Below are 8,894 nucleotides of genomic sequence, written 5' to 3'. Positions count from 1 at the left end.
TCTTTATTAGGGAAAGCCTGAAGCACAACTCTAATATTTTTCTGATATAAATTCTTTGCAAATAAATAGTCATCATCTCTGACTTTATCCAAAATTGTGGTTGCATTGATCTAAGGAAATCGTACATAGATTTAAGGACAGGTGGAAGCAGGTCAATGGGCCAAGGCAAGGTGCCAGGATAAGGGCAGCACAGCTGGGCAAAGTGGCCTAGGGCTGCCTGGGCAGAATGTCATGATGGATCAAGGGTTCATGCTGCTGCTCCACTCCCCTGACAGGATGGTCTACCAAATCTTCCTGAGGTTGGACCCTGCAGACATGATGCCTGCTATGCTACTGTGCCACCAATGGCAGGCCCTGTCGCAAGACAGATTACTGTGGAAGGAACAGTTCTATCGCTACTACCAGAGGCCCGTGACTTGCCCAGAAACCAAAAGTCCTCATCCTGGTACAAGGAGTTTGGACAGCTCTGTGACACTGAGCCCTGCATGGAGGTGCAGATGGAAGGAACACAATGACCCCGTCCTGCACCTCACCATTTCCCACTCATGCTACCAGTTGGTTTCCTGCTCCAAAGACCGCATTGTGAAGATCGATCTTGAATGACGACCTGACCATGTTGCTGATGCACAGCACACACATGCAGCCCTATAACTGGAGCTACACCTACTTCTCCCAATTCAACCAGGACGACTCACTGCTGCTGGCCTAGAGGATGTTCCTGGGACCCCACAACTCCTCCTCTGTAGAGAGCGTGATTATGATTATCAGCCTAGACTTCTCGCATCACCTGCACGTGTAACGATCCCTAGGATGTTTTCGACTGCTGGTTCGTAGAGATCAGCCTGATCTCTGGGAACTGGACCACATTGGAGACATCACCCCCTGCTGGGTGCTCTGGCTCAACAGTGTCTTCCAGGACATGGAGTCTGAGAACATCAGTGTGGTGAAGGCCTCTGGAACGTCAAATTCAGCACCATCCATACTGTGATGGTGGGTGAGGGTAGCTGACTGCAGCTGCTTCCACAGCCTAGATCTCCTTCTGGACACTGGTGGGACCCCAGCCACATCTTCGACCTAGTCAGCGAAGACCAGGATTATGTTGAGGCGGCCAGCCCGGTGCCAGGCCGGTGTGTCAAGGAGGGCTTGTGGGACTACTGGACCGGCCCTTGTACTCACGAGCACAACTGCAGTGGTCAGAGCACATTCTGAAGACCAAGGTGGCCAAGCTGCTGACCCAGAGCCACACCAAGCCCCCAGAGGGCAGCACTGCTGGTACCCAGAACAAGGTCCTCACCTTCACCACAGGATGCCTCACCAACTCGCCACACCGAGTGGGAGGCACCAAGCAGATCCTGCCGAACCAGATAGCCATTGACACCCTGGACTACAAGATTGACACATCTTCGCGTGGACCTGTCCTGGGGCAACATGTACCTGTACTGGAAGAGCCACACCAGGCCCAACTACTCGGTGTGGCTGAACCCGGGCAGCCACCACACATCGCCGAGGACATCAACCTGCTGGTGTTCGACCTGAAAACCATGTGGGAGGTGAAGCTGGCCCTGCGTAACCACCCACGGAGCTTACACCCCCAAGGAGGAGTGCTGCTTCTTCCTGGGCATCAGCAGGGACTCCGAAGCCAGTCCAGCGGGGGACCAGCATTGCTATATCTGGGAACACCTCTACAATGTCAGCCTGGCCAATGTGCGGCACCAGGACTTGGTTAACTCAGTTGTCTTTGACTCCCAGGAGCAGGAGCTCCTGCTAATGGCCAGTGAGGATGCCAGCATCAAAGCCTGGCAGACACAGTGAGCAACCCCTAGGCCCCACGCCCACACCCATGCCCCTTCTCCTGATTTGTCAGCCAAAGACGCTGAGGGCACTGGCCAATAGTAGGGCCCTGGGTGGCCTCTGGCTGCTGGAATGTATTGAGGATTCCATGGAAGCTGTGGTCTTTTCCACAGGCTGAGCCGCTGCTCAGACTCCGTGAGGGGCAGAGAAGCTTGCAGTAGTAACGCTTTAGGAATGGGGTCTAATAGGGCTGCAGGAAGCAGACTGCCTGACTCCCACTTCACTGGCATAGCACACTGCCTCCCTCAGTCATGAGCTTAGCACTGGTGTGGCCTAGGCTGCCTCCTGACTAACTTGGGGTGCACAGTGAACTGGGGGCCCTCCTCTCTTCACTCACCCCTTTCCCTGCATCTAGGCACTGGAACGTCAGTAAGACACTAACCCCTGTGGGGCCCTGGGAAGCATTTCTCATTCGGACTTTACCCTGGAAGTCCCGGGCTCACCCTCTAGTAGACTGTGCAGTCTGGGAGAACTGCACGTCGTTCTGGGCGAGTGCAAGTTACTAGTCATCTGTTCAGGGCTAAATAAACAGTTGGCAACAGCAGAAAAAAAATTAAATTAAAAAAATAAATAAGTAGATTTAAGGGCTTCTAAACTCGATAAAATAATCTTATTGAGAAAGGAACATTAGATCACCTAGAGTGGCAGAATATATGTGGGAATAAAAATCCAAGAACTCTCTACCAAACATACTCTGTTTTATATATATAAAACATTATGTAAATAAATATATAATATATTAAGACAATAATATAGCATATATTATATATTTTATAATATACAATAATATATAATATATTATATAGTATTATACGTACTTTCACTTTATTAAGATAGCACTGATATACAAAAAATTGCACATAGTTAATGCATACATTATGATTAATTTGGACATATACATGCAGTCAAGCAGCCATTACCGTAATCTCTAAAGGTTTTATGACCTCTTTGTTTTTTACTGTATTTGTGTGTGTTTGTGTGTTAGGTGAATAATGAATGATTCCACTTATATGACAAATCTAAAATAGTAAAACTCATAGAAGTAGAGAAAAGAATGGTAGTTGCCTGTGGCAAGAAGAGGGGGAAATAGGCTTTTGTTATATGTATATTCTAGATCAGAGTAGTCAAGGAACATTCAACAAACCATTGTCATAGAGTAACATCTACACACACATCCACAGATAGACAGATACACACACACACACACACACACACACACCCCTTGCCTTATTCAGTCATTGTCACTTAATACTTTATGTGTACCTTGTATTTAGGAGCCACAGACTTCTTATAAGCCCCGACCCCTTTAATACCTTTTGCAGTAATACTTACAAGTGTCTCATGAACTTTTGAGAATAAAAGTCAAAATGAGCCTAACATTCGTAATAGTCACATATAATGACCAAATTTTAATCACGATTTATGATCTTAAATGTGTTAGGTGAGGCTTTAACAAATATGTTAGTAATAAAAATATCTGCTAAGGGATATTAGGCTGAAATCTTTATTCCAGTTAACAACTTATAGTAAAAAGTGATTTGACTTTTAGTAACAGAAAACCTTCCAAATGTTCACCATTCTAAACACACACACACACACACACACACACACACACACACAGAGTTATCGTAGGGTGAGAACCAAAGTGGAACAATCGCAGGTTATATGCAAAATTATGACTTCTTGGCATCATGACTACTAAAAATTTAGAGAAATACACAGGCTAATTCCTACAGAGCAAACTGTTCATATTAACAGAAAGATGGACTAGGTTATCATAGGGGGCATGGGTTCACTCCCATCAGTCTAAATCAATAGGCTGAGCCATAATTAGAGATTTTCCAGGAAAAATAATAATATTGGAAGAAAAAACATTGCATTAAAAAAAAAAATGCAGATCACTTTAAGAAAAGAACTTCTGCTTTGATTAAGATCACTTATTAATTTTACTGAGATGTTGCAGTAAATGTTAAAATCTTTTAACTGATCATTTAAAATATGTCACAGAATATTTTTAGTATGAATGTAAGTAAGCTTATAAGGAAACTAGGGCAATGAAACAAAACAATTAATAATCAGTCTACTGTGTATTTATATTTACAATCCCTGATCTGGGTCTTTTATAAAGATACTCTGGAGATAATTAGAGTACATTCTCTTCTGCTGTTACCACATTTAGTTTCTTAAAGTCAAATCTTAGAAGCTAGATTGTTTGTTTTGTTGGGGAGGGCGAGGGGCAGATTTTATGTCTCTGCCTACTACCAAAAGCTAAAGTTGTTAGTTTCATCTCTTTAGGTCTTCTATTTCTTTACCCTAGTCTTTGTGCTCTCTTGTATATACAGTGATACCTCGATTCTCGAACGCCTCGGTTTTCGACCAAATCGGGATTCGAGAAACTTTTGTCTCGGAATCCGAACAAATATTTGGAACTCGAACTTCCAAGATGAGCCGAGTTGAGCCGAATGGCGTTCATTCGGCCCAGCACGCCTTGCTTGCGTCATCAGTGTGAGTGCAGAGAGAGAGTCACGCTTTGTGGAGTCACGCTTTCCTATTGGTTTCATTGCTTCGGTTCTCGAACAATTCGGTTCTCGACCGTCCTCCTGGAACGAATTATGTTCGAGAACCGAGGTATCACTGTATCATGTAGATTTTGCATTCATCTACCAAAGGGAGAAAGAGGAAAAATGTATTTGCATATTTCTTTCCAACCTCTTTATTCTTGTTGATCAAGATTCATTCCACAGAAAGATAATTGCCCTGAATTTACAGGTTGCTTCATTTGATCCTTTGGTGGCCACTCAGGAAACAGCATCTTATACCCCATAGTAAAGCAATTTATATGGAAGAAAGAAGCCCTGCAGCTGAGCATGAAAAGAGAAAGAGCAGAGGTCTCTTTAGTTTTGGATCGTATTGGTTGATTGGTAAAAGCTTCCTTGTGTTGATTCTCAAAATCTATTGTTTGACCACAGAGAAAGAATAAGGTAGTAAAGGAAATCTGAAAGACATGCAAGATGCATACTCAGGACATCACTAAATGGATAAAGCATTGTAACTCACTGTTGATTTAACTTGAATAATAGTGAGACCAAAGATATTTCATATATCGTTTTGGGTATTTGCACTTTGTCCTCTGTTAAATTCTTCTTTGAATATTTTGTCCTTTTTATTTCTTGGAATTTTATCTTCTTAATAATTTTTATTCTTTATATAAATTATCATTATCCAGTTATTAACTATTATGTATATTGCAATATGTTCTAATATTTGATTAAATTTAAACTTTGCTTAAGGTATTTTTTATGTACAAAAGTTATGAATAGCAATGTAGGCAAATCTATCCATCCATCCATCCTCCCTGACTGCCTTTGAAACTTATTTTAAAAGATTTTTCCTGATTCAGCCTCCAGGGTAAATTCTTCTCTGCTGTAGTATTTGATGATATGAATTGTTTTCCATATCATGTGCTGATGTAAATTACAGATATTTCTAATTTTATTTTTCAGATAGATCATCAAATTGTCCCTACATTGAATAGATTGTTCTTTCCCACTTACTTGAAGTGGTATCTTATTACCTGCTAATATTCTATATATACTCAAAAATCTATTTGTTCCTATTTAAAAAAAAAAAGTCTTAGCCAAACTTTCAAATTTACTCTTCCACATGAAGTTTAGAATTATCTTTTAAAATCTTAGAAGGATTTTGTTCAAAACTACACTGACCTTATAGACTAATTTAGAAAATTAAGAACTGTTTTTATGTATAAATTTTTACTCAGAATCTCAAATATAAAGCAGATAAACTTGAAAATGTATTAACCAGGGCCAAAAACAAGATGAAAAAATGGTCATGGAGAATTTATGGGTCATAATTTGGAACTGATTTCTAAAGTTGCTTTTAAAAAGAAAATGGAGTCTGACCAGTGTGGCTCACTGGTTGAGCATCGACCCATGCACCAAGATGTTACCAGTTTGATTCCCAGTCAGGGCACATGCCCAGGTTGTAGGCCCAATCTCTAGTGGGGGGCATGCAGGAGGTGGCCAGTCGATGTTCTCCCTCATTGATGTTTCTATTTCTCTCTCTCCTTTCCTCTCTCTAAATCAATAAAAAAATAGATTTAAAAAAAAGAAAATGGAATAATTTATCTACTCTTTCAGATTTTGGTAACAAAAAATTATTCTGTTGATCTTTTTTTTCCAGAAAATAAGGTAATAAAAAACTCAACCAAGATGAAAAGAAATAAATCACTTTAAAGTTTGAATGACCTTTAGAGAAAGAAGTCTGGTGATTTGTTGAGTGGATGTCAAGATCCCCCACACAAATAGATCTCAGCACCTCCATTTTACTTCAAGTATAAGGTTATTTTCTATCTCTGAGAAATGTTAGTTTTGTTTTTGAAATTATTTAACTATGCTCATATGTGTTTAAGCGTTATACTTGCTAGAAGTCATTGAAGTATGATTAAAATAATTGCAACTATGTGCATTGTAATTGACTTCAAATGCATTTGACAAATGAGAGGCTATAGTACCAGAACAGAACTCCAGCCTCACTAGGGAAAGTAAAAATGTTATAGAAATACCAGCACATTAAGTCATAGGCAAAGATTGACTTTACCATTGATGTTTGAGGGCAAAACAAAAGATGAACAATACCACAAGTGACCCCAAATAGCCAAAGCAATACTGAGAAAAAAGAACCAAGCTGAAAGTATCACACCCCCTGACTTCAAATTTTACTACAAAAGGACAATAGACACAGAGACCAATGGGACAGAATTAAGAGCACAGAAATAAACCCAAATGTATACAGGCAAATAATTTTTGACAAAGGAGCCAAAAACATATAATGGAGAAAAGAAAGCCTATTCAGTAAATGGTACTGGGTAAATTGGAAAGCCAAATGCAAAAGATTAAAACTAGACTGTAGTTTGTCCCAATATACAAAAAAATGAGTTCAAAATGGATCAAAGACCTAAATATAAGACTTGAAACAATAAAATACATAGAATAAAACAGGTACTATACATGTTGACCTTGGTCTTAGAGAAGATTTTATGAATTTGACACAAAGGCAAGAGAAGTAAAGGCAAACATAAATGCATGATAGTATATCAAGCTAAATGCTTCTGCACAGTAAAACAAACTGCTAACAAAACAAAAAGGCAGCCAACTGAATGTGAGATGATATTGGCAAACAATAGCTGTGACAAGGGGTTAATATATAAAGAACTAACACTACTCAATACCAAACAAATAATCCAATTAAAATGGGCAGAGGACCTGAACAGACACTTCTCCCAAGAAGACATACAAATGGCCAACAGATATATGAGCACATGCTCAAGTTCACTAGCTATTAGGGAAATGCAAGTCAAAACTACAATAAAGTACAACCCTATACCTGTTTGAATGGCTGTTATGAACAAGACAAGTAATAACAAGTGTTGGGGATGTGATGGAGAAAAAGGAACCCTCGTTCACTGATGGTGGGAATATAAATTGGTACAGCCACTGTGGAAAAGAGTATGGAGGCTCCTCAGAAAATAAAGAATAGATTTACTGTATGACCCAACAACCCCTTTTCTGGGTTTCTACCTGAAAATTTTGAAAACATGTATTCTCAAAGATATATGGACCCCTATGCTCATTGCAGAATTATTTGAGGTGGCCAAGACATAGAAACAACCAAACTATCCTTTGATAGATGATTGGATAAAGAAGATGTAGTACATATATACAATAGAATACTACTTAGCCATAAGAAATGGTGAAATACTACTACTTGAAACAACATGGATAGACCTTGAGAATATCATGCAAAGCAAAGTAAGTCAGTCAGAAGAAACTAAAAACAATCAGATTTCATTCATACGTGGGGTATAAAACTGAAAGCCACAAATTAATAAACAAAACAAACAAAAACTCATAGACACAAGCTATAATTCAGTAGTTACCAGAAGGTAGAAATTTGGGGAGATGGTAAAGGGCAAAGAAGGTCAACTACACGGTGATGGCATGTGATTTGACTCTGGGTGGTAGGCATACAATACAATATAGAGATTATGTATCATAGACATGTACATGTGAAATCTATACAATCGTATTAACCAATATCACCCCAGTAAATTTAATAAAAAAATCACTAATATTTCAAATAAAAAGTTATAAAAATTGTTTTAAAGTTCCACAGTAGCAGATAAAGATGTATTACCTGATTCTAGCAATATTATTTTAATATGTTTCTCTCATTTTTATCTTCTAGTTTGATCCTCGACCTCAAATGTCTATTCTCCTACTTAGGAGTAAGTGTTAATTAATTTATCCTCTAAATATAAATAATGCATAAACTTTGAGCAACCAAAACTTTGGTTTGTAATAATGCACAATTTGAAGATAGCAGAAAGTGTTTTGGCTTTTATCCTTTTAAAAATATTTCTTGGTCTCTGGCCAGTGTCGCTCAGTTGGCTGGGCATCATCCCATGCACTGAAAAGTTGCCAGGTCAGTTCCTAGTCAGGGCACATGCCCAGGTTGTGGGCTCAATTCCTGATAGGGGGTGTACAGAAGGCAGCCAATCAAGGTTTCTCTCTTACATTGATGTTTCTCTCTCTCTCTTTCTCCAAACTTAAATAAAAGTATTTTAAAAGAATATTAAAATATTCTTTATTTTGGGGGACAATATAGTATAAAATTATAAATGGATAATTAAGTACTCAGATATAATTTGTTACTTGTAATTTCCAATCTCACATTGAATGTGATGCATATATTTTATCTGGAAAGATAAACCATTGCAAACATGACAAATTAATTGATGACAGTGACACAGAGCGGTAATTTGTAACTTACCAGTGTATGAGAAAACATACTAGGAAAACATGAGATAATTTTATTTGTAGCATTTGTAGTACTGTGGAAAAAAAATCAAATTGGAGCATAGCAATAATTTTAAATTACCATTCATATACTTCAAAAAATAATATATGCATTTAATATGTTATAATAGTACACAGACAGCACTTGATTTTTGCAATGATAGGCCA

The 8,894-nt window shown here is 38.8% G+C and overlaps 1 pseudogene; it reads left to right on the top strand.

Annotated features, from left to right (window-relative positions):
- The first annotated feature begins 234 nt into the window (after window positions 1–234).
- LOC118620525 lies at window positions 235–1,877 on the top strand (annotated as a pseudogene).
- Window positions 1,878–8,894: the final 7,017 nt, after the last annotated feature.

This window comes from Molossus molossus, unplaced genomic scaffold, assembly GCF_014108415.1.
Source record: "Molossus molossus isolate mMolMol1 unplaced genomic scaffold, mMolMol1.p scaffold_m16_p_7, whole genome shotgun sequence".
NCBI lineage: Eukaryota > Metazoa > Chordata > Mammalia > Chiroptera > Molossidae > Molossus > Molossus molossus.
The sequence above is the reverse complement of the archived record's forward strand: the minus strand, read 5'-3'. Positions and strand labels throughout refer to the sequence as shown.